Here is a 26,349-nt window from a genome sequence, read left to right on the forward strand (position 1 = left end):
GTTTGTGATGGTTGTCCTTAGCATTTGCCTTATTTGGGAAAGCCTAGTTGACTCTTTCTGATTGGTTGTCCTCAGGTTTTGATTTCTTAACCTTGAGGAATTTACAAACTTAGGTTTTGGTTTGCCTACATGGGCCATCAGAGCATTGAAGCCACTTCCGTTTAATGACTCCTTGTTTAATTAATTTAACAGGTGTTATGTAGAATGTCCCTCTGTTGGGAATTGTCTGATGTTTTCCTCATATTTAGACTGGAGTTACTGGTTTCTGCGAGGAAGACCACATCAGTAAGGTGTCGTTTTTTATCAAGTCATGTTAAGGATCATGCCAGCAGCTACACTGATCCCTTTGATACTGACTGGTTACCTGGTTGAACTGGTACCGGTGAAGTTTCCCTACTGTCCTTTTGAAAGCAAGTCACTTAGTACAACCCACACTTCATTGGTGACGAGTTATGATTTATCTCCTTAAGGATTAAGTGTCTACATAAATTATTTGGAATACAGATACATGGAAAATTTATCTTTTCTCCCCCATTTATTTCTTATTCAATCACTTGTTTGCATTAGAATGGACTCATGGATATTTATTTTATATATATATATATATATATATATATATATATATATATATATATATATATATTTAATGTTTATTTTTGAGACAGAGAGAGACAGAGCATGAACGAGGGTCAGAGAGAGAGAGAGGAAGACACAGAGTCTGAAGCAGGCTCCAGGCTCTGAGCTGTCAGCACAGAGCCTGACGCGGGGCTCGAATTCACAGACCGTGAGATCATGACCTGAGCCAAAGTTGGAAGCTCAACCGACTGAGCCATCCAGGTGCCCCTATTTTATATTTTGAATCATAATCCAGTGCTAATGTATTTATTTTGTTCCTTAAGTAGTTACAGTTTTGGCCATCAGAAGCGTTTTCATTTGGTGTCTATGTCCCTTTGACATACCACTGTCATGGTGTGCGTGCATACATACATGCGTGTGAATGAGTATGTGTGCTAAGCTCTGTATCATCCTCTGGAACTAGAACCTGCTCCAGGCTCATCTTGTGCATTTCCTCCTCCAGTCTTTGAATCAGAAGCCCTTATTTCTCCTTTAGTGAATGGTATTAGAAACCATGATTGAAATGCTAAGTGTAATTATTGCTACTCAGTTTCTTTGCATCTAGGCCCTTTCAGTTTTCACGACAACAAAATACATGTATGTTGCTAATGTATGTATATTTGTATATCTATACATATTTCTGTATCTAACTGTATACATGTCTGTATACTGATTTCTTCCAATTCTCATCCATTACCCCATGGATCATTATAATCTCATCCCCATAATTATGTGTAAATTGCCCATTCCAAAGGTAAAAAACCTGATTTTCACCTTCTTCTATCCATTTACTTAATTGTTCAATTCCCATACACATGGATGGCACCGTCACAACTGTTAACATGTATCTCTGTGGGAACATTTTTTTAGCTAGATTACACTATGTACAATTTCTTTTACCTTCAGTTTGAAAGATTCCATTCATTTACATGGTTATTTGTTTCAGCACGTTTTCCTCCACCCACTTTATGAGTGTTATGGTCTTGTGTCCTCCCAAATTCATATATTGAAATCTTAACCCCAAGCATGATAGTATTGGCAAGTGGGGCCTGTGGAAGGTGATTAGATGATGAGAAAGAAGCCCTCATGAGTGGGATTAATGCCCTTACAAAAGAGATCCCATAGAACTCCCTGGCCCCTTCTACTATGTGAGGGTACATAAAGTCTGCAATCCAGAAGAGCTCCCTCCCTCCATCCTGCTACCTGATCTCAGACTTCTAGTCTCTGGAACTATCAGCAAAATATTTCTGCTGTATATAAGCAATCCAGTCAGTGGTGTTTTCTTACAAAGCCCAAATGGACTAAGGCAGTGACACTGTTAAAGGTAGTTGAAATACCGTCAGCTTCTTTTGTCATCTTCTGCTTTCTATTCTAGGAATCCCCAACCTCCTAAGAAATGTTTTTAAATATTTTTATACATTAAATTTCAATGTGTTTGAGAAGGGCATAATGTCAGCCAGCTGCAATTACACATCCTAGAGAATACTTTATCCTGTCTGAAAGTTCTCTGAGCTCTCTCTGTTCAACTCTTCTCTCCTCCCCCTATACCTTTGACACACTAATTTTTTTATTGTATCTATAGTTTTGCTTCTTCCAGAATGTGATATAATTGCAATCATATAGTGGATACTCTTTTTTTTAATTTTTTAACTTTTTATTTTATTTTTAAGAAAGAAGGACTGACCACGAGCAGGGGAGGGGCAGGGAGAGAGGGAGACACAGAGTCTGCAGCAGGCTCCAGGCTCTGAGCTGTCAGCACAGAGCCCAATGTGGGGCTCGAACTCATGAACTGCGAGATCATGGCCTGAGCCAAAGTCGGACGCTCAACTGACTGAGCCACCCAGGCGCCCCAGTGGATATTCTTTCACACTGACTTCTTTCATTTAGTGATATACGCTGAACAGTCATCCATGTCTATGATGGATTGATCACTCATTTGTTTATTGCTGAATAAATCCCATTGTATAGATGCCACACAATTTTTTTAAATCCATCTTATTAGAGCATATAGGTTGCTTTAATATTTTGGCAATTATTAATAAGACTGCTATAAACATTTATGTGCACTTTTTGTGTGTGGATGTGGGCATGGTTTTTCAAATCAGTTTGATAAATGCCTAAGAGTGTAATTACTGGATGATAAAGTAAAACTATATTTAGCTTTGTAAGAAACTATCTTCCAAAGTGACTATACAATTTTGCATTTCTACAAGCAATGAGAGTTTCTGTTGCTCCACATATTCAAGGGTTTTTGTTTGGTTTTTTTTGCATTTTGATCAGTGTAATAGGTATTTACCAGTACCTCAGTGTTTTAATTTGCAATTATTTCATGATATTTGAAGTAGATAATCTTTGCTTCTTTGACATTTGTATATCTTCTTTGTTGTCTGTTCAGACTGTCTTTTTTTTTAACTGATTTTTCTTGCTTAGTTTTATGAATCCTTTCTATATTTGGATATCAAGACTGCTAGCATATAAATATATGCTTTTCAATTATTTTCTCCCAGTCTGTGGCTTGTATGCATTTTCTTAACAGTGGCTTTGGGAATACAGAAGCTTTTAATATTAATACAGTTTTACATATATTTTTTCTGTCATGGATTTTACTTTTGATGTCACATTTTAAAACTCATCACCAGGGTGCCTGGGGGGCTCAGTCTGTTAAGCGTCGGACTTCGACTCGGATCTCGATATTGCAGTTTGTGGGTTTGAGACCTGTGTTGGGCTCTATGCTGATAGCTCGGAGCTTGGAGCTTGCTCTTTCTCTGTCCCTCCCCTGTTCTCATACTCGTTCTCTCTCAAAAATAAACATTAAAAAAATTCCTTATAAAAATACTCATCACCAAACTCAATATCCACTAGATTTTCTTCTAAGTTTTCTACTAGAAGTTTTATAGTTTCACATTTGTCATTTAGATCTCTGTTCCATTTTGAGTCAACTTTTGTGCAAATGTCTAGGGTGTTACATATTTTGTAGATATTGTGGCACAATGTTAATTTCTTTATCTTTACTAAGAATGTTAAAGCTAAACCTCATAATTCTTATGCTTTATCTACCACTTGTTTTCATCTTGGATGTGGATATTTGTGAATGATTTTTACTGCTATATTCATGCATGTATTTAGCTTTTAGTTTTCCATTTTATTACTATATTTTTTATTAGTTTTCAGACCATGAATATTCTTGTCTTATATAATTCATTGGGATAATATCCATCTTTTACTCAATTAATAGATTTTGTATAAGCATTATTCTGTGGCTATTTCTATATTGTGGGCAGATTTTTGCCCATTGATTTAATTTCTCTGATCATTAGAGGCCTTTTCAGTATTATATTATGAATTATATGTTTGCTTCAAAGAATCAGTAAATAATTCAGATGCCACCTTATATTGCAAGTTGAAGACAAGAACCTAGGTTGTCTTAATTTCACAGGGGTATATAAAATGGGTACTAGTCCATATAATTTCAGCTTATACTGCCAGTGGCATGATTTCAAATGGAATTGGAAAGATTCTGTCCTTAGCTTGTAGAGAAAAAAGTATACCCAGTATAGTAAATGGTTATCATAATGGCTCCACTGAACCACATCTTCTGTCCACATGTATGTGCATTATAACAGTTGTGGGCCCCTTTTGAAGAAATAATTATTCATATTCTTGAATCTGTACTAGTTGAGACTTGTATGGGCCAATATGATATAGAAGAAGAGATGTAGGAATCCAGGAATCTAGGACACACGAGACGTTACTTCCTGTGCTCTCGTACTCCTGAAAACTTGAGAACACCATGTGTGAAGTTCAGTCTAACTTTAGAAGATGAGAGGTCCTGTGGCAGGGAATTGAAGCAACCAGCAGGAGGTACCTGGGCCTTCCTATTCAGCCTATCCATAATGTGAATATAGTCACATGAGTGAGTTTTCAGCGCTGTAACAATGCTGTCCACTACACTTTGCTCTTATCCATCATCATCTAATAAATCCACAAATGTAGCCACTTTTCTATATTTTCCATAGCTTCTTCCATCACCATAGATGTTACTTTAGCATTTTCCAGAATGAGCTCACATAGAGATTACAAAATATCCTCTTTTTGGATATGCCATATTGTTCATTCAGTAATACTGAACTCATAGCCAAAGCAGTATAACTCATGCCCAAAGGAAGCTCATCTAACACAAATATTTTCTCCATAAGGCAAATCATAGCTTTCTTGTGTCCAAAAATGTTACACAGAACTTCATCACTATGGTTGGTTGCCATTTTAAACAGTTAAATCACCAAAAGGTAGAAATGTGTGATAAAGTGACACCAAATAGATACTGGAAATGACACTTCTTGTCAATATGAGAGTTGAAACAAGAAGGTAGAGTGCAGCCATGTGCATTTCTGGGTACTCACATTTTTCAGTTCTGAGCATGTGTACTAGTGACTACAACAGTGTCTCAAGGATTGATTTGAGGCTTACCAATAAATTATAGCAAGTAGTCAATTCTCAAATATGGAATCCATGAATAATGAGGATTGACTGTATATGAATTATATATGTACATCTGTATATAAAAATGTCATTTAGCAAAGAAGGAAACAATTAAAGTTGCTGGCTATGAAAATTCCCACGTAAAGTCACATAAGGTGATGACACTTGGCCATCTTGTTTCAGACTCCTGCAGATGACCAGAGAATAGAGATGACAGGCAGCAGTGCAATGTGACACAAAAATCTCTGTCTCTGGGACCATTCGAAGAGTTCTGAATCACAACCTCGGCACCTGTTAGTGGAGTAGTCTCAGGCAAGTCACTTAACATTTCTGAACCTTGCTTTCTCTTTATAAAATAAAGAAAATAGAATCTATTAGGAAGAGTTCTTTTTAGGGTCTAAGATTATATTTCCCCCCTAGGAATAGTGGTTCAGCATTCCTAAATTTTATGTTCATGGAGACTTTATAGAATAAAACTAGTATAAATAATGAAAACTAACTGTATCTGTGTGTGTTTGTGTCTTTGTGTTTGTATGCCACATTGACAAGATATTTTACAGCCACACAATGGAACACTGTTCAGCTGCAAAAAAGGTACAGATTAAATGCTCATTACCTACAGACAAATGCTCAAAAACATTTTGCTAAGTGAAAGAAACCAGACATAAGAAACTACATATTCTATTATCTCATTTACATAAAATACCCAGAAAAGGCAAATTTATTGAGATCAAAAGTAGATTAATGGTGGCATGGAGCTGGGGGGCACGAGTGGGGATTAGCTGTAAATTGGCATGAGAAAATTTATTGGAGAGAAGGAAATGCTCTAAAAGTGATTTGTGATGATGGTTATACCACTCAAAGTTATTAAAAACTATAAGTGTACACTTGAAATGTTTGAAGTTTATGATGATACCTGTTATATATCAAAACTGTTATAATAAGGATGACTCATTTTTTAACTATTTTATTCTTGGGGTAGACCTAGCTTGTAATCACCTCCTTCAGTTCACAAACTGTTTTTCTTAGTTTTTGAAACTGTATTTATTGATTGCTATGCTATACATCTCTCATCCTACCTGACTTTCTACATCACTATTTCTTCCCATTACTAGCACATTTGATGCCAAGGGCACTGTAGTGCTTTAAAGTCCAACACAGACCTAACAATTTGATGCTGTCTGTTATCATCTTATTCATGTATCAGTTCACTCAATAATCATTGCCTGCTGTGTTCCAGCACAATACTAATCACTAGATATGGAATGTTAACTAAAGCCAGCATAGAACCTATCCTCTTGGAATTTATTGTGGAAAAGCCTTTTCATTCTGGATTAGGCTAGAATGGTTCATTGCTCAAGAAATTGGAATAATATATCTAATTCCTTTCTAGCCCACACATACACTCTAACAAAATTGAGTTTTCACTCCACTTAATCATTTTGAGATGAAATGGACTGAAAAGAAAATGATAGTGATACCATGAATTTCTCATTCAGTGATCTTCCACCACTGGACCTAAGTAGAACATTCTACGTTTTCTGCTTTCTTTATGTTAGTAAAGCTGGCAGAGGTTGTGATAGGACTATTATTTGGCTTTTGGACCTCAAATTATAACATGATTCTGTTTCTTAAAGTGGCCTTTCCAAGGTTATATTTGGACTCAAAGCATCATCTGGAGAGGTAAACAGGTTGCTGCTTTAGCTCCTTGCTTACTAAGATTCAGTCTTTGGTAGTGCTTTCCATAGAGACACATATATAAAAGTTCTTTCATTCATCACAAGATGATTTTTATCTCATCCATCCTGCCTAAGACTGTTGACAGTGTTGCTGATACTGCCTAGGTTATAAACACAGATTACTGGATACACAAATCAATTTCTTGCTCTGAAAATTATAAATTTAGTCCATTATATTGCTTAAAATGCTACAAAAACAGAATCAATGATTGTGATATCCTTCTCATTTCCTTGGAAATATTTGTAGATCTACAGATCAAGATACAGAAGGACCCCGTGAATCACATTTGTTTTAACAGCATTTTCACAAATTCAAAGGCAAGAATATCATCCTGCTATTGTACTTGTGGAAAGGTCTGCCATGCCATATAATTGTTCTTGTTATGTTTTCTTTTATCTCAAATTTTGCTTTCTGATATAACATCTGAGCGTCTCTTACTTAGTAGTAATTACCTTTGTTTCAGAAAATTCATGAGATTTTCACTGCATGAAATAGCTTCTAATGAAGCTATTTTCCTTCTGTTCGTGAAAATCTATAGGTACCTCTGGGCTCTCAGAGGAGGTGTCTAATGCAGTCTGCTGTTGTGATCAAACTACTTTTCAAGGTGGCTGTACCATTTTTGCATTCCTACCAGTGAAAACTATGGAATTCTCAGCACGTAAAAAAATCTTCCCAACGTCTGCACTAAATAATGGCAGAGTAAATAAGTTTTAAAATCTTCTGACCTTCTTCCCTTTTTAAAAGTCCCTATCTTAGGTACGTTATGAGATACGGCAGAGATAATACCCACTTTTCTTATCAAGTACTCTTAGCAAGATATATGACCTCCCGTACTATATAACTAATCATATTTTTCAAAACTCCTTGTAGGTAAGAGTAAGCATGTACCTAAATTCTGTCCAATGTTATGTAAGCCAAGGTGACTTCTATCAGTTACTTACCTCAAGAGATATTTTTCCTTTCTTCTTGTCCCTCCATTTTGCTACCTCTAAAATTGATGCAACGTCTTAGATCATCTAGTTGAGAACTATGTTTTAGAATTGCTGGAGTGATTATCTGTTGTTTCTTGAGAATATTCTGAAGTAGAGTCACCATGTTAACCTTGGATGGCTTGCCTCCAGGTTGATTTCAATGATAAAAAAAAATATCAAAATAAACTTCTATACTGTTTAAGGCACTGTTATATATTTATGTTACTCACAGATAACCTCAGTTTGGAATTTTAGGAATAATTGAAGGTAATCATTATTCTTAAAATAAGGGAAAATAAATTCACTTCTCAAAGCTAAAGTACCAAAACAGCATAATGAATCTTAGTCCAAAGTAAACGTTAATGGACTTTACTCATCAGAATTGGAATTTTAGGAAAAGGAAAGTCATAGAGGCAACCACTGGTATAACTAGGGGAATCTAGGCAAATAACAGACAGTGGTGCAAATAAACTAAAACATAGATTATATATATATTGATAAAAGAACAGCAACAAACAACTAAATTAGCCTCTTTGAGTCATTTATTCTTAAGATGTTTAAAAGTTTCACCATGGTTGGATTATTGGTAAAACAGGGTTGTGACATCTATCACATAAGGAAATGTTTTCTACCTGTTATCTGTCATCTACTCATTGTCCTTAGCACAATGCTTAGAATATAATAAGTTCTTAACATGAATCACTGTTATATTTTTTACTCTATGTCATCCTGTGTTCCTTTTTTAGTAACACTACAAGATTCATGGTTTTATCTCTTAGGATACTTCGAACTCTATAGTGGCTTACAAATTTGAATGATCAAAATAATCACTATAAAATTTAAAAATCCTCTCTTCATTTTTTGCTTTTAATATTACTGAGAATGCCTTAATGGGATTAAAAATAACATGATTTTTTAAAATTATGTGCTATTTCATAAAACACTCTTATGTACAAATGTAACTGAGACTTATAAAGTTTATGTTTGTAGCCTAAACTCCCACATTATTTTAGTTCACAGGTACATCTGCAGACTCCAAATAGTTTAGTTATAGGCAGCTGTATTTACTCTACATCACGCTTTGTTTCCTTACTTTCCTTCTTAATATATTTCTTGAAGTGACATTTTTAATAAATTTTCCTTTATGTCAGAAAATACAAAATTATTGGGTGTCATTTTAGTAAGAGCATTTACAAGTTTGCTTTTCTTTAACTTTTTTATTCTTCTTAAATTCTCAAGTCATTGTGTATAAAAAAAATGAAGAGGTATGTAAATATATAAGGATTCCTGTAAATAAGTGTTCTTACTGCATACTACACATGGTTTGCCAGAAGGGATTATTTTTAAGATAGAGAAGGATGGTAAATAATAGTGGCAGTTCAAATTTTGTACCAATTTCACCTTCCATTAAAACTGCATTATTATATTTATATGATTTAGTGGAATTGTCTTGCTGTAAAGAGGCAAACACTCTTCGATGGTTAGACTCTGGCTGTGGTTGTCAGCTTTAACCACTCAGATGACTATGGGTTGTATAGAAGCCAATATATCATGATCTGCTTAAATCACTATTATTTCCATAGCATTTCTGCTATGAGAGTTTGCTGAAGCTTGGGAAATAGGAAACTTAAATAAGCTGAGAACAAGTTGAAAAAATGAAGTCATTTTCATTTCTATTATCTAACCAAGTGATATGGATATCCCAAAATTAATATTCTGATTGAAAACACTTGATGTTTAATCTTTTTCCTCCACATAGAGAAAAATACATTGAAATTTCAAAGAAATATTCCCTTGATATTTATTTTTATTAGATTCAGCACTGGCTAGAATTTAGGAAGCCTGCGGGTGAAAAAATAAATTTTATGAACTATAAGCTATATCTGCTAAATAACCTAGAGCTACTTCATATGTTTTTCACTGTGAAAATAGTATTTCTGAAGTTGTCACTAGTCTAGAACTTACAGGCTTACTTTGAAATTCTTCCTTTTAAACAGACAGTGTAGATCCAGGCAAAGATATGGTAATATCCATTAAAACATGTTACAAATGTTTAGAAAGTATACATTGAAGGCTTTAACATGAAACAATTGCTGCATTATAGTATTAATAGTAATGTTAAAAGACATTTAAGATAAGAATTACAAGAGTATTTTGGTCATTTTAAGTATTTTTGAAACCAGAAAAAAGCATATGATTATACTTCTCATATAGGGTTGTATATGAGATTTCAATTGTATGTTTATCAGCTCTTAGTCAAATCTCTTTGCCTTTTATAGTAAACTATCAAGATATTTACTAACCTAGTTCATAGAACTAAATACTTAATAACTATTATCTCATTTAGTCACTTAGCAAATATTCCTTTATCATATAATTCCTAGGAATTGTGGCAGTGAATAATAAAAGGTAGTTTTATAAATCTTGCTTAGTTGGCAAGAAAGATAATAAACACATAAACAGCCAAGTAAGACTAATTTATGTACTTACAACTGTTATGACACAAATAAATGTATGCATAAAGGCTTACAATAAAACACACATGTCTTTATTTACCATGGATCATGGTAAAAATTTTAAAAAATCACCTTTTCTAAAAAGTGTTATTTATAGATTTTAATAGATTTAATGTATTATTGCAATAATGTACTGCATATACAAGTATTATGACATTCCTTGGAAACGATGTAATTCATCTTAAAAAGATAAAATAATTAGCCAATACTTATTCTAATTTATTTAATACTTAATGCAATTATCTGGATTTTAGTTTGGCAATTTAATCCATGGGAATATATTAAAGTTTATTGAGGAAAAGAGCAAAAGAATGAAACCCTTCAATAGTGAGCACAGAACAAATACTTATATTTTCTCCCCTCTGTAATACTGTTTTGTGAAAAATTTGTATGTATTTGATTTGTGGAGTTTTCTTCAGGGCAGGACAATTATTTCTTGTAGGAAATGTCCTCATCTATCTTTCAATTTAAGCTTAATTTATTTACTTTTTGAGAAAATTCAAGTATAAAATAGAGAAAACCATACAATTAAATATGAAATATTGGAATATTTGAATTTATAAATCAAATTTTGAAATATCTAAATTTATTTACATTTTTTCTTTTCCTTCCAAAAATAATGTCATAATAAGTGTATAAAGTCATAATTATAGATTAAGCTTTTATATTTTGTCTATGAACATCTATTTCAGAACAGCAAACAAAATATATTGTAAATATTGTCTTCAATTATTTTCATCTTAAAATATCTTTCCAGTTTAAAGTTTTAGTAAAAGGTAAACAAAATATTCATGGATATATGTTAGATAAAGCATGATGAAATGACACTGTTTAACTTTCATTTTGTATAATACACAAAAGATTTTCACAAATTTGTAGGAATTTTAACTTTGTAATTTATGAGTAAGATATTTCTAAAACATGTCCTGTTTATCTCAGCTCTTGTCAGTGTTCCTGTCATTTAGTAGGCATTAATTACATAATTTCTAATCATGTAATAAATTAATACTCATGGCAGTCAAGAATGTAATACTTGTTCAGTCAAGAATGTAATACTTGACTATTAGAGACCAAACTATATACAGCACAAGGAAGCATCTTCTCTATTCACTTAGCAAATGGACTTACCTTTACCTTTGGTGATTATAGGTATATAATAAACAACTCTAAGAACAGAAATGGGGTTGGGATGACATAACCAAGGGAATATTATTTCTTAATTAAGGAGTATATAGATATCTGTATAACTCAAGGAAACAAATATAATTGGAAATATAGTAGGAAGAATTTTGGCTCCCATCATTTCTGCCACTTGCTGGTACTTCATGAATATATTATGCTACATAGTAGAAGAAATATTACAGATAAAAATAAAGTTACTAATCAGTTGATCTTAAAATGGGGAAGCCATCTTGGATTATCTGGTGGGCCCAAGGTAATCACATGATCCTTTAAAAGCAGAGAGTAGAAGAGGAAGTCAGAGAAATTTAAAGCATAAAAACAATTCAGTACATCCTTATTGACTTGATATGAGGAGGGAATTTGATTAAAGAAATGAGTGTTCTCAGTCCTACAACTATAAGAGGCTGAATTCTGCCAGTGAACTTGAAAGAGAACCTGAGGGCCAGATGAGAGCCTCAACCATGGTTCATTCCTTGAGAATCCAGTCACACTGTGCCAGACATCTGACATAGATAAACTGTATAATAAATGAGTGGTGTTATAAGCTGTTGACTTGTTATAGTGGCAATGGAAAGCTAATTTAGTTATGTGTGATTTAGAACTAGAAAGAAAAAAGGCTAGAGATCAATTTAAATGCAAGAACTAGGGGGACACCAGGGTGGCTCAGTCGGTTAAGCATCCGTCTTCAGCTCAGGTTGTGATCTCTCAATTTGTTAGTTCGAGCCCTATGTTGGGCTCTGTGCAGACAGCTCAGAGCCTGAAGCCTGCTTCGGATTCTGGGTCTCCCTCTCTCTCTGCCCCTCCCCTGCTCACAGTCTGTCTCTCTCTGTCTCTCAATAATAAATAAACGTTAAATGAAAGAACTAGGAATAACTTGATTCTCTTTATGATATTTTTTAAAGGTTCATTGATTTAGAGAGAGAGCACACACAAGTAGGGGAGGGGAAGAGATAGAGGGAGAGAATCCCTAGCAGCCTCTGTGCTATCAGAGCACGGTCCAAGTAGGGACTCGATCCCACCACCTGTGGGATCATGACCTGAGACGAAATCAAAAGTCAGATGCTTAACCAACTGAGCCACCCATGTGCTCCTAAGAGATGATTTAAAAAACAAAAACAAAACAGAAAACTTTATTCCAAGAAAAACAAATACAGAACAAAATGTAAGTCAGAGGCTAGAGAATGGTAATAATGCCACTGGAGTTTCAACATGGAGAATTTTGTAACAAAATTTTCTATTTTTCTCAACGCAGTTATGAGGAAAATGGGAAGCAACCATGTGATGACAAAGATTTATGCTATCAAAGAAAAGACAATTTTAACATATTAAATGGTATGTATGGGAATTGAAGTTTTAAAGTACTCATTATATGTGAGTGGTGTTCATTTTATCTAAACTTTCTCAACACTAGAATCTTGGCCATAATTACAATTAGGTCCCCTCAGTTCAAGTGCTACTGAACAATTCTGGAATATTTATACAAAAATCTCAACATTAATATTTGAGACAGAAATATATTATTACAAAGAATTTTAAAATGTTTTCTGTGGTAAATTATTAGTTTAAGAATACCTTTGTTGTTAATCATTAGCTTAAGAATACCTATGTCATATATACATACAACACACGTCTATGCACATATACATATGTAGCAGAACACATGAAATACCACTTACACATACTAAATATTTTGTACTAAATAACTAACCTCCTATACATACTAAATGTTTTGGGAGTATAAATATTTTCATGTATCTTTTTCAAATATTTATTTACTTGATCTGTTAGAAAAAACATATTTGATCTCTCATCCTGAAGTCCTTCTTCCACCTTAAATTTCCTACAAATGTGTTAATTTTACTGTTGGACAAATAAGTTCCGAATACTAACAGTTCTCCAAGGATTACTTTGGTTGCTTGAGGTACTATAATGAACATGGGGCTTAAGGTACAGAAGAAGTTCCTTCCTGCAGCTTATAGTTTACTAAAGAAAAAGATATAACTCAAGTAATCATACAAATTAATATGAAACTACAATTGTAAAAGATTGCTATAAATAGGAATATAAGAGCAATGTAATGAGAAGTTTTACCTAGTTTATGAAGATTTTATGAAGAGTTAATATCAGAGAATTCATTTAAATATATGTAGGAAATAATGAGGTGAAGGTAGGGAAGCGAGAGGATCTCAGGCAGAGGAACAAGCCTATATAATTACTGTCGGGGATGAAGCATGAGCATACTCTGTCTTGAAAGAAGGCCTAGCATCTGGTATAAAAAAGTCAGAGGGAACTTTATTCAGGATAATCTGGTGAGTAAATTAGAGACAGATTATGCAAGGGTCCTGTAGATCATGTGGTTTGGTTTTTTATCAGATTTAACATAAGTCTGGGGAATTGAAGTAGGGGTAGATTCAAGGGTTGTCCAAAGAGATCCAGTGTGTATTTCTAATGCCATGTGGAGGAAGGACCAGAAAAATCTAGTTATTCTCCTTCCACGGTTGGCCTTGCCTTTTTGTCAAGTGATTTAATGATTCTGTAATGTTTCTTGAGGGTTTAATGAATTATGCTTAGCCACAGCAGAAATGGGTTTTGATCATGTTCTTTGATATAGGAGGTTTCATCTTACTCCATTCTGATCTTGGTCCAGTGGGCACTGTGCAAGGGTTCTTACGGGTGGTATCTGCATAGTTTAAGTTTGCATGGACAGACATTCTATTCTCAAAGTGATATGATATTTCTGGGCAAACATACGTAACATATATGCATGCATATATATGTATATGATGACATGGAATTATAATAAATAACATAAAAGAGGCACAAAAGGTGGGTAAAAGAACAAACGAGGAAAATAGAAAATATATAGAAATGTGTTATACATAAATAGAACCACAGTGATAATAACACTAAATTAAATGGTCTAATGAAAAAGAAAAAGCAGAGATTAGCAGATTTAAGAAAGATCCTTTTTTGGCTATCTACAAAAACCCTTTATAATATATAGACATAGATAAATAAAAACTAAGTAATGGAATATGTGTGTGTGTGTGTGTGTGTGTGTGTGTGTGTGTGTGTGTAGTGAAACTCTTTTAAAAAAAAGCCAACTTGGGTGGACTGTGTATTATCAAAGTAGACTTCAGATCGAGGAATATTATCACTGAAAAGAATATCTCCCCATAATACAGAATCAAGTGAACAAAAAGATATATGTATGTAGCTAATAATAGAGTCTCAAAATGCATGATAGAACTGAATGAATAGGAAAATATATTTCAGTTGGAAATTTCAACATTCTGCTATCTAAAATTATAAAGCAAATTAATACTACCATAAGCTTAGGCTAATTGATATTGGTAAAGTAATCCAGCATACTTTCAGAATAAAATTTTCTGAAAAACAGTACCTATTATTTTGAAGAGCATAAAAAACATACACAAGAATAGTCCTTGTGGTGAGCCATAACACAAGTCTCATTAAGTCTGTAAAGATTGAAAGTATACAGGGAGCGCCTGGGTGGCTCAGTTGGTTAAGTGTCCAACTTTGGCTCAAGTCATGATCTCATGGTTTGTGAGTTCAAACCCCCACAACAGGCTCTCTTCTGTCAGCTCAGAGCCTGCTAGGGATTCTTTGACTCCCATTCTCTCTCTCTCTCTCTGCCCCTCCTCCAATCACTTTCTCTCAAAAATAAACATTAAAAAAGATTGAAAGTATACAAAGTGTCATTTTCAAAAAAGAACTAACGTAGATGTCAATAGCAACGATAGTATCTGGAAGATGAAATTAATAAGCCGCATGCTTCTAAACAACACCTAAATCAAAGAAGAAATTACAAGGTCAATTTGAAGATAATCTGAATTAAAATAAATTAGTGTTTAAAGCAGAAAAACCACATGATCATATCAATTGATCAAGAAAAAAGACATTCATTTATATAAAAATTCTCAGCAAAATAAGACTAAATAGAAAGCAAATTTCTCAATCTCATAAATGATCTATGAAAACCTTAATGCTGGGGCACTCAGTCAGCTGAGCATCTGACTTTGGCTCAGGTCATGATCTCAAGGTTGGTGGGTTTGAGCCCAGAGTCGGGCTCTGTGCTGACAGCATAGAGCCTGGAGCCCACTTTGAATTCTGTGTCTCCCTCTTTCTCTGCTGCTCCCTCGCTCATGCTCTCTCTCTCTCCTTCAAAAAATAAATACAAAGACATTAAGAAAAATTAAAAAAAAAAAAAGAAAACCCTAATGCTAACATCATACTTAATGGAAAAACACTTAGTGCTTTGCTCCTAAGATTGGGATAAATGAATTTTGTCCACCCTCAAAATTCCGTCTTCTGATACATTCTAACTTCTCAGTTAATACTACTTTTACTGTTAAGAATAATGATGGATGTCTATCAAGTCCTTAAATGTATAATACATACAAATATTAGCATTTCAACTGCATTTATTTACATGATTCTTATAATAACCTACAATATTGTAATATCCATGTTGAAAATGAGAAATTTGAGGTGCCCAGGGTTTAAGAAATGTTTTTGGTTGCCACACAGTTACTGACAGATTTGGATTTCACACACAAGAAGAAATTTAAACTGGATTTTACACTGAAACTGAGCATACATTCTTAATATGAGTCTGTACTGATTCCAATAGTAAGGCTCTTTACTATAATAGATAAATGCTTCAAGCATTATTCTGGAAGATTAAGAACAACAAAAGGCATTTAAATTTCAGAGACATGACAGTACTCATACTTTAAGTAATAACATATTAAGTATTATAAATAATTTGGTACACTATTTTTTTTTTAATTTTATTTTAGAGAAAGCATGCGAGGGGGGAGAGATGTAGGGGGAAAGAGAGAGAGAATCTTTCTTTTTTTTATTTTTTTAAGTTTATTTTTGAGAGAGAATGAGCAGGGAAGGGGAAGAGGATCTCAAGTAGGCTGAACGCTGACAGCAGCAAGCCCAATGTGGGGCTTGAACCCATGAGTCATGATATCATGAGCTGAGCCAAAGTTGACCGCTCAACCGAGTGATCCACCCAGGAGCCCCAATAATTTGGTACATTATGAAAGATTAAAACATAAGAGCAATGAAAATTAAATAAATTCTAGATACTTATGCAGATGTACATATATAAAAACACCCCACAATGTATCTATATTACATATATATGTATATAATATATATAATATATATACATAAACTTATATACTAAAAAGAGAAACTTATAATTCCCTCACTTCTAATCAATCCGTCATTATCAACGTATTATTGTTCCAGTTACAAATAATTGATAAAAATCTCAAAAGAATAGCATTATGCTGATTCATGAAAGCTGTTACATTTTATAATATATAAGGAAATGTGTGGTGTATTATTTACATATGAATTAACAAAGTTTACCTAAATGAATGTTTATTTTATATATTCTTGGGATTTTTTTTTTTTTACTAAGAAGGACAATGAAAATTTCTATAGTATGGAATTATGTATTAATATAATTCTGAACCAGTTATTTTGAAACTTTAAAATCTTTTGTTAGGGAGAACTATAATTTTTTTCATTTAAACTTTATGCACCTGTATTAATTTCCTTGGACTTTCCATAACAAAATACCATAGACTAGGTGACTTACACAAAAGAAATTTACTTTTTCATGGAGGCCTGGGTGGCTCAGTTGGTTGAGGGTCTGACTTTGGCTCAGGTCAGTTTGTGACTTCGAGGCCCACATTGGGCTCTGTGCTGACAGTTCAGAGCCTAGCGCTTGCTTTGGATTCTGTCTCCTCCTCCCCTGCTCACACACACACTCTCTCTCTCTCTCTCTCAAAAATAAATAAACATCAAAAAAAATTGTTTAAAGAAATTTACTTTTTCATATTTCTAGAGTCTGGAAAATACAAGATCAAAATTACAACAGGGATCAGTTTCTGGTAAGACTCCTCTTCCTGGCTTTCAGATGGCTACCTTCTCACTATCCTCAATGCCAAAGATGGAATCCCTGATGTCCCTTCCTCTTTTATAAAGATGCTAGTTCTCTCAGATCAAGGTTCCAGCCTTCTGACCTTGCTTCTTTAAAGATCATAATTCCAATTCATGGCGAGTAGGGCTTCAACATAGGAATTTTGAGGAGACAGTATTAAATTCAGTTCATACATAGCACTAGGTTTGGCAAAATAATTGATTTAGCCTATGGATAATTAATTTACAATAATATCACAATATAGCTACAGTCAACTGTGCAGATTCTTGTTAAATTCAGAACTAGAAGCAGTGACAGTCTTTATAAAAATTTATATAAGAAAAAAAGGGGAATATGGAAGATCATTAAAATAAATGCTATAGGACTTTTATTTAAAACATAAGAAAAAGGAAAATTATTAGTTTGGGGCAGTGAATTAATTGCATAAAGGAAATTATAAACTTATTTCATAATGCCAAGGCTAATGTAAACATATCTAGATTTTATTATAGCCTTAAATAAAATAGCAAAAAATGGAGACACCAAATATTTAAAAATAGAGTAGTAGCTAAAGAAAGACTGGTACTTTGGGGCGCCTGGGTGGCTCAGTCGGTTAAGCGTCCGACTTCAGCTCAGGTCACGATCTCACGGTCCATGAGTTTGAGCCCCACGTAGGGCTCTGGGCTGATGGCTCAGAGCCTGGAGCCTGCTTCCGAATCTGTGTCTCCCTCTCTCTCTGCCCCTTCCCCGTTCATGCTCTGTCTCTCTCTGTCTCAAAAATAAAATAAACGTTAAAAAAAAAATTAAAAAAAAGAAAGACTGGTACTTTCAGAAGATAAAATAATAGTAACAAATTAAAATTTACTTATGAAATAATATTTATTCAACACGAGAATATTAATATGAAGAGTATATATTATAAAAAATATGTTATGTTTGTTATAATGCATGAATGTGACTAAATTTATTTCATCAAATTTACTAATTATGTTGAAGATGATCTAACCTAAAATACGTGTTGTTGGATTACATCAAATTTGCTTTGGGCAGTCCTGGGGAACACCAGAAGAAATAGGCAAAATCTTCAGGAGTAGCTGCAGACATTAATTACTTGTAAAAAATCTTTGTACATACAAAACTCTACAAGTAAAATGGCACAGCGGTAGCAAATATTATATATGTTATAATCGTTATTTTTATGTGTAAACTTGGCTATACTATGATACTGTTTTTTTAATCTCTCTGTGAATGTATATTTTTACATGTGATTAGTATGTCATTAAAAAGATGTTGGGTAAAACAGATTACCCTCCATAATGTGGATAAATCTCATCTAATCTTTCTTCGATCTTAGGAGAAAAGTATGTGGTTCACGGAAGGAAGATGAATTCTGCCTTCAGACTTATTGGACTCAAAAGTGCAACATCATCTCTTCCCTAGTCTGCTTGCCTGCCCTGCAGATTTTGGACTTGTTAGATTCTACAGTCTCGTGAGCCAATTCCTTAACATAAATTAATCTTTTTTTTTTCTTTCTCTCTTGCTATAACTGTATCTATGTCTATGCCCTTATCTATTATCTATCTATCTAATTCTTATTGGTTCTGTTTCCTGGAAAGCTCTAATTAATACATCATGGGTTTCCCCTCTAGTTTACCTGAGTTATATGGAAAGGTGAGTATGTGTGTGTGATTGTGTGTGTGCATGTGTATGTGTATGCACACACATGTGTATTATACTGGTGAAAACACTATGGGATATTTATATTATTTAACACTTGATGTAAAGTATTATGTACTTTTTAACTCCTCAGTTTTTTAGTTCTATGTTAAATATCTATCACTGTTTACTATTATGACTAGTAACAGTACTAAAAAGTTTAAATATAAAATGATAAAAGTGAATGCAGTGTTCATAGCAAACTAGTAAGCACACTACCAACTTACTTTCTCTTAATTAACCTGTTATCAAGATTATTATCTGTGATAATTTGAATGTGGCTTTATATTATAATGTAACTTAGGTGCCAGATAAATAAAAATAATAATTAGATAATAGACAGGCTTGGAAAATATCTGTTAGTCAAGATGTGAACAATTTAATACCCGGCAACAGTATACACCATTAGATTATGTGAACACACACATATCTACATGTATACACACATGCACATGAGCACACACAACCATGATATAATTCATCTAAGAATTAAAATATATTACAATTATAATTTTGATACCACAGCCTTTGACAAACTCTCTATATAAACCATTCCAGGAAGACTCTTATAAGAATTCAGGAGAACAAATCAAATATAAAATGTCAGAATTTTTCCTTTATCTCTTGGAGGACTTGCAAAGTCAAAGGCTCTGTGACTAGCCTTCTACCATCATTGTTGCCAACACTTTATTCCCCAATATCATAAGAAATACACTTGAAAATTTAAAACATCCAAGTGGATTAATCTACTGGATCATATTTCTTAAAAATCATTGCGTTGGCCTAGCCATGCCACCAAAATCTACAAAATATTACCCACCCATATCACCTTGGTTCCAAGTTTATAGAGCACGGGTGAACTTCCAGTTTAATTTCATTATTACACTATAAGTAATAGGACATTGCATCCCATGCCTGGGGCCCATTATCAAAAGAACTTTTCATAAAATCTACATTATCCTCTGTCGTATATGACAAACTGTACAAAAGAAAATGTTTTGTATAATTATATACATGGGGTTTTGAAGTGTTTTGAGTGTGTGTCCTATATTTCAACTATCCGGGATTTAACCATAAGCTCAGATGGAGTAAGGTGTAACATCCAAGCTTTATCACTTGACCTTGATACAGATAGTTTGTTTACAGAAAATAAATAAATTGGTAGGTATCAATTTACACAGGACAAGAAGAAGTATGTTTTCCTTAAATGAACAGACTACTATTTGATTATGATCACTTTATGTGAATAAAGTAGAGTTCATTCAGAATGACGGAGTCCACACAACAGTTTTTACTTCTTAGTAGACTGAATATGCTATAAAATAGTTACCAAACCCTGTAAATCAAGGCATAGGGTATTATCTCTGTGAAATATTGTTTATTTTAGTAGATAATAGATTTAACTTTGAATATATTTTACACCATAGAGATATTCTTTTCCACTTCCCCTCAAATATCTGCTCTCATAGACTTGAAATGCTTCTTAACCTCGTTTGAAGCAGAATTAATACAGAAACTTTACCAAATTATGTTACTCATTTTTCATTGTCTGAATTTTCCAAAGACCTTCATGTCAGTTTAAAATATACATCCCATTCACTATAATATATAACATAAATTATGGTACGATAATTATTTATACTGTTGTTGTCTGAAAAGGAGTATCTCCAAAAATTAAGTCATAGTCACCTTTCCATGTTGATACTGCAAACAGTTTATCTATTACCTCTAGAGTTCATTTTATTGGAATTTCTAATTTTAACAAATGCTTACTTATCAACACACCGATTTTATGCCCCTATTAAGCTTCCATTCTATAGTACAAAAGAAACCAACCTAGAATCTCGTATATAAATTCACATCCAACTTGGCACAGCTATAGCTTGGAATACACTACTGAAGAAGCTTCTATGTGTTTATTGAACTATTTCATGCTATTTTGCTGAAGTCATGAAGAAATCAGTTGCATCACAGCTGCAATACTTGACCCTAAATGTGTAGATGATGGCAAATAGCTTGCAACTAGCTATGCAAGGAATACGTACCTAATCCCATAAAAGTCTTAATCAATACAGAATACTTAATTGGCAGATGTTGTAAGACATTAACACTATCTGTACTTAATAGTCTCATTTCATATATTTTCAGTTACTTTCCTAAGTGCAGCTAAATTAATTACAATGATTACATTAAGTTCCTTATCTTGCATTAAGAATAAGAGCCTGTTTCAGTTTATAATAATGACTATCCGGGCCTAGAAAGATAAAAAATAGCTTTACTCAACTGGAGTTGATAGATGGTAATGTTTACTAATTAAGTAGTTTTGAAAGGGAGGGATTTTTCTTCAATGAGATAGCATTAGGAAAAAAATGCTTGTTTAAAAATAAATATTGCATAATATTTTTTTCTTTTTTAAAAAATTCAGAATGCATAAGTATAAAACAATAATCACCCATAATTCTACCCCCTAGATAATCACTATTGAAATCTAACTGTGCCAACTTCTAGAGCACTGCTTGCTGGGTTTACAGTTTGGAGAGCATACTTAAGATTAAATTGCTATTCTAATTTTTCACTTAAATAATGAAAATAGTTGTTATGCATCTCTGTAAATACTAAAGTAGTTCACATTCAATAAATTACTTTTTTTATGTTAGCATGGTTATATCACTGAAAACTTATATTGTGGATGGCTTTTTCACGCATTTATCATATGTAGAATAGATAATCCAAGGGCTTTCTGCAGAAAACACCACAATTGTCAAAGGGGAAAAGTAAATAGTTTTCCTTTTTAAAAAACAGGGGCATCGTATCAACAATTTCAGATGTGGTAATCCCTATGGTAGCAAAAGAGATGTCATTAAACAAATAAGGTAACTACTAAAATTCCTTATTTTTCTTTTCTATCATAACTTCTTCTTTACAAGTTATTTACATTTTTCAAATTTCTCATTTAAATTCTAGTTAACATATGGTGTAATACTGGTTTCAGGAGTAGAATTTAGTGATTCATCACTTACATATAACATCCAGGGCTCAACACAAGTGCCCTCCTTAATGCCCATCACCCATTTAGCCCATCCCCCCCCACCTCCCTTCCATCAAAACCCTCTGTTCTCTGTAGTTGAGTCTCTTATTGTTTGTCTCCCTCTTTTTTCCCCCTTCTCCTATGTTCATCTGTTTTGTTTCTTAAATTCCACATCTGAGTAAAATCATATGCTATTTGTCTTTCTCTGACTGACTTATTCCACTTAGCATAACACTCTAGCTCCATTCATGTCATTGCAAATGGCAAGTAATATTTTAAAATTACTGAGTAATATTCAATTGTATGTATCTGTGTGCATATATATACATATATATCACTTCTTCTTTATCATTCATCAGTTGATGGACATTTGGACTTTTCCCATAATTTGGCTGTTGTTGGTAATAGGGCATAATCATCAGGGTGCATGTATCCCTTCAAATCAGTATTTTTGCATCCTTTGGATAAATACCTAGTAGTGCAATTACTGTGTTACAGGGTAGTTCTGTTTTTAAATTTTTGAGAAAACTCCATTTTGTTTTCCACAGTGGTTGCACGGTTTGCATTCCCAACAATAGTGTAGAGGGCTCCCTATTATAACACAACGTCTAAAGCAGTATTTGGTAACTCTTAAACAAAAAATTTGCAAAGACATATAATTTACTATGATGCTTAATTTTATGTGTCAACGTGGCTGGGCCATGGTGCCCAGATATGTGTTCAAACATGCCAGGTGTTCTATGAAGGTTTTTTTTTTAAGTTTACTTATTTTGAGAGAGAGAGAGAGAGGGAGGAAAGATGCACACTGGCAAATGCAACTGGCGGGGGAGGAAAGAGAGAGTGGGGGAGAGAGAATCCCAAGCAGGCTCCATGCAGCATGGAGCCCAATGCAGGGCTCAAACTCACAAAGCATGACATTATGAGTTCAGCTGAAATCAAGAGTCAGATGCTTAACCCACTCACCCAGATGCCCCAAAGGTGTTTTTTATATGAAATTAAATTTAAATCAGTGAACATTGAGCAAAGCAGATTACTTCCATCATGTAGGTTAGTTTCATCTAATCCGCTAAAGGCCTTAAAAGAACATAGCCTGGCCTGCCTTGAACAAGAAGGTATCCTGACAGCATATTGCACTTGAATTCAAACTGCAACTCTATCCTGGGCCTCTGGTCTGCAGGTTGAACTTCTGTCTCCAAAATCATGTGAGCAAACTCCAAAAGGTAAGTCTTTCTCTTTGTCTTTCTGTGTATATGTGTGTGCGCACATGTGTGTGGGCATACGTATATGTGTGTGTATATATATATATATATATATATATATATATATATATATATGGATATATATATGGATATATGTATGTGTATAAACACATATATATAAAGTGAAGCACAGAGACATATATATATATACATATGCACACACACACACATATATACCACACAGACACACACACATACATACACACATATTCTGTTGGTTCTGTTTCTCTGGAGAACCATGACTCATGCAATCATGCATTTAATAAATATAGTTAGCTAGAAGAGAAGTTTAGTATCACAATTGGAATTTGAACAGAGATACATGTTTAAATATGAAGAGTTTGTTTATAATGGGGGTGCCATCTGTTTTATACTGGTCTGATCCATGTAACTACCACCAATAACAACATATTGAAAATAACCTATATACTCTATCTCCCCAAGGAAGCTTATTAGCTTTTTATAATGAATAATGCATTTTTTTAAATAACGCCTTTCAAAAAAAAATCATCATGCCCAGTTTTCATAGCTCATTTTTTTACAAACAATAAACACTTACTAAAAGTTGTACAACTAATGATTTCCAAACCAATTTTCCCACCTTCAGTTTCCACTTGGTGTCTGCTTTCTTTCTCTCTTTTTTTAATTTTTTTTTTTTGAGAGAGAAAGAGAAAGTGTGTGTATGTATGTTAACAAGCAAGGAAGGACAGAGAGACAAGAAGAGAGAGATGCAGAAATTCCAATGAAGGGCTGAATCTAATGCAGGACATGATCACCAGATCATGACCTGAACTGAAATCATGAGTCGGATGCTGAACTGACTGAGCCACCCAAGTGCTACAATGTCCGCTTTCCCTCTTAAAGAAAATGCATAACATTCCCTGTGTTAGGGCTTCACTAGGTCAGGCCTGCCTGATAGCATATTTTTTTCTGCTTTTTTCCCTCAGCCCAATGTCTGCCCTTACCTCCAGTAGAAAATATTCTTGTTTCCTATCTTACTAATTTCTCAAATATCTTTTAAGTAGGCACCATTCTTAACAACATTTATATAAAATGAAAATTAAACTCACAGGGCACCTGGCTGGCTCTGTCAGCAGAGCATGCTACTCTTAATCTCAGGTTGTTAGTTCAAGCCCCACACTGGCCATGGGCCTACACAGACACACACACACACACACACACACACACACACACACACACACACACACAATTAAATAAAGTTTGTGTGCCAACTCTTCCACTTAATAACTATGTGTTATTGAACAAATCATTAAGTAAATAAAAGTTATGGAAATTAAAGAAATTCACTTAAGATGTTACGTTTAGTGGAGCTTGATATAAACATTAGACATATCAACCTATGATGCAGAATATAACCGAATTGATCTGCCTTACACTGTCCCATGTTATACTCTGTCTCCTTCTTTCTCTTTTCTCCTCTTCATGGCTTAATTTTATAGAATTCTTTATATTCCCATTTTTATTTCCTCAATTTGAGTTATTTTTAAACCCCTCCATCTTGACTTCTGTCTATATTATACACAAAATGTTGTCCCACATTTAGCAAAGAAATGTTTTTGATTCCTTGACATCTCAATATTATATAACAAAATTGACCATTTCTGCAACTACTGAATTAGTCAGAAGGGTATTCTGATCTCTACATTTTCTTCCTGAAAAAGGAGATAAAAATTCCATGTGAAAATGTCCACCCTATACAAAAAGAAAAGAAAGATTCTTTTTATCAAGGATAGGATGGTAAGCATGAGAAAATTCTATATAAACAGGGCTTGTTAGAATAGTTTTCATCTTTATTCAGCCTCCCCACTATTTTAGTTACTTTTCCACAATTGCTTCTCTTTGTTCAACATCATATAAAAGCATTCCAAGTTTGCCACTTTTTGGGGTCTTCATTTCCTTATGAGGGCTTCAGTGTCCCATAAAATTTAAACTTGTATGCTTTTCTTTTACTAATGTGTCATTTGTTACTGAATACCAACCTAGGCCTAAAAGGGAAGAAGAAAAAATTTCCGTCCTCATACATTCTCATATAGTAAATCAACTCTTAAATGTTGATCTTTATTCTGGGCCTCTGATCTTTTTGTTATATTCTCTCCTTTTGATTCCTCAACCAGTTTTATGACATAAAGCACCATATATGATCTAATGAGTCATTTTCATACCTCATATGGAAACCTTTCTACTGAACTCTGTGTCCACTTATTTGGGTAGCATTGCATTCGGTGTCTCTCAGTACCCACTGTTTAGAATTTCCAGTGCATAGTTATTTACTTCAACTAACAAATCTCATTCTTCAGAAATCTCTATGAAACAAATCACCATCTGGTTGCTCAAGTCAAAAACCTCTGAGTTTTCCTTGACCCTTCCTCTCCTTATGGTCTATTCAAAATCAATTACTAAACCCAACAGTGTTGTCTTAGTGCCTTTTATCTCCTCTGCCAGCACCAATGCCCAGAATCATGCTAGAGCCTCAAATACACTCCCTTCTAATATTATTATTTGTGTTCTCCATAATTCTGTCAGTGAGTTTCATCAAATAAAAATCTGACTAAGTAATTTATTAGCTTGAAAACCCCATTTGACTCTGTTTAATTAAGCCCACTTTAGGGAATGCCTACAAGGTAGTATAATTTGACTTTTCTTACATCACTTACTTCATGTTTATGTGCTGTGTTCTTCTTTCTTACATATTATCTCTTACCTCTTTCTTACTCTAGATTCTTCTGACCAAATCATTATTCCCCTATGCTGCATTTAATTTTCTCCTTCCCCAGTCGTCATTTTCATCTTTACTAAAATGTTACTTTTCATTAAAGAATTTAACTGTTTTCTAGATATAAAATTAATTTCATAGGTT

General features: G+C 33.7%; 1 long non-coding RNA gene across 1 annotated transcript in view; it reads left to right on the forward strand.

The window, feature by feature from the left end:
* LOC102951644 overlaps window positions 1–5,400 on the forward strand; it is a 117,993-nt gene extending 112,593 nt beyond the window's left edge. Inside the window, exon 3 of the long non-coding RNA XR_006218211.1 lies at window positions 5,278–5,400. This is a non-coding gene — a long non-coding RNA (uncharacterized LOC102951644). The remainder of the gene's footprint in view (window positions 1–5,277) is intronic.
* The last annotated feature ends 20,949 nt before the right edge of the window (window positions 5,401–26,349 follow it).

The sequence above is a fragment of the Panthera tigris genome, chromosome B3 (genome assembly GCF_018350195.1).
Source record: "Panthera tigris isolate Pti1 chromosome B3, P.tigris_Pti1_mat1.1, whole genome shotgun sequence".
Lineage (NCBI taxonomy): Eukaryota > Metazoa > Chordata > Mammalia > Carnivora > Felidae > Panthera > Panthera tigris.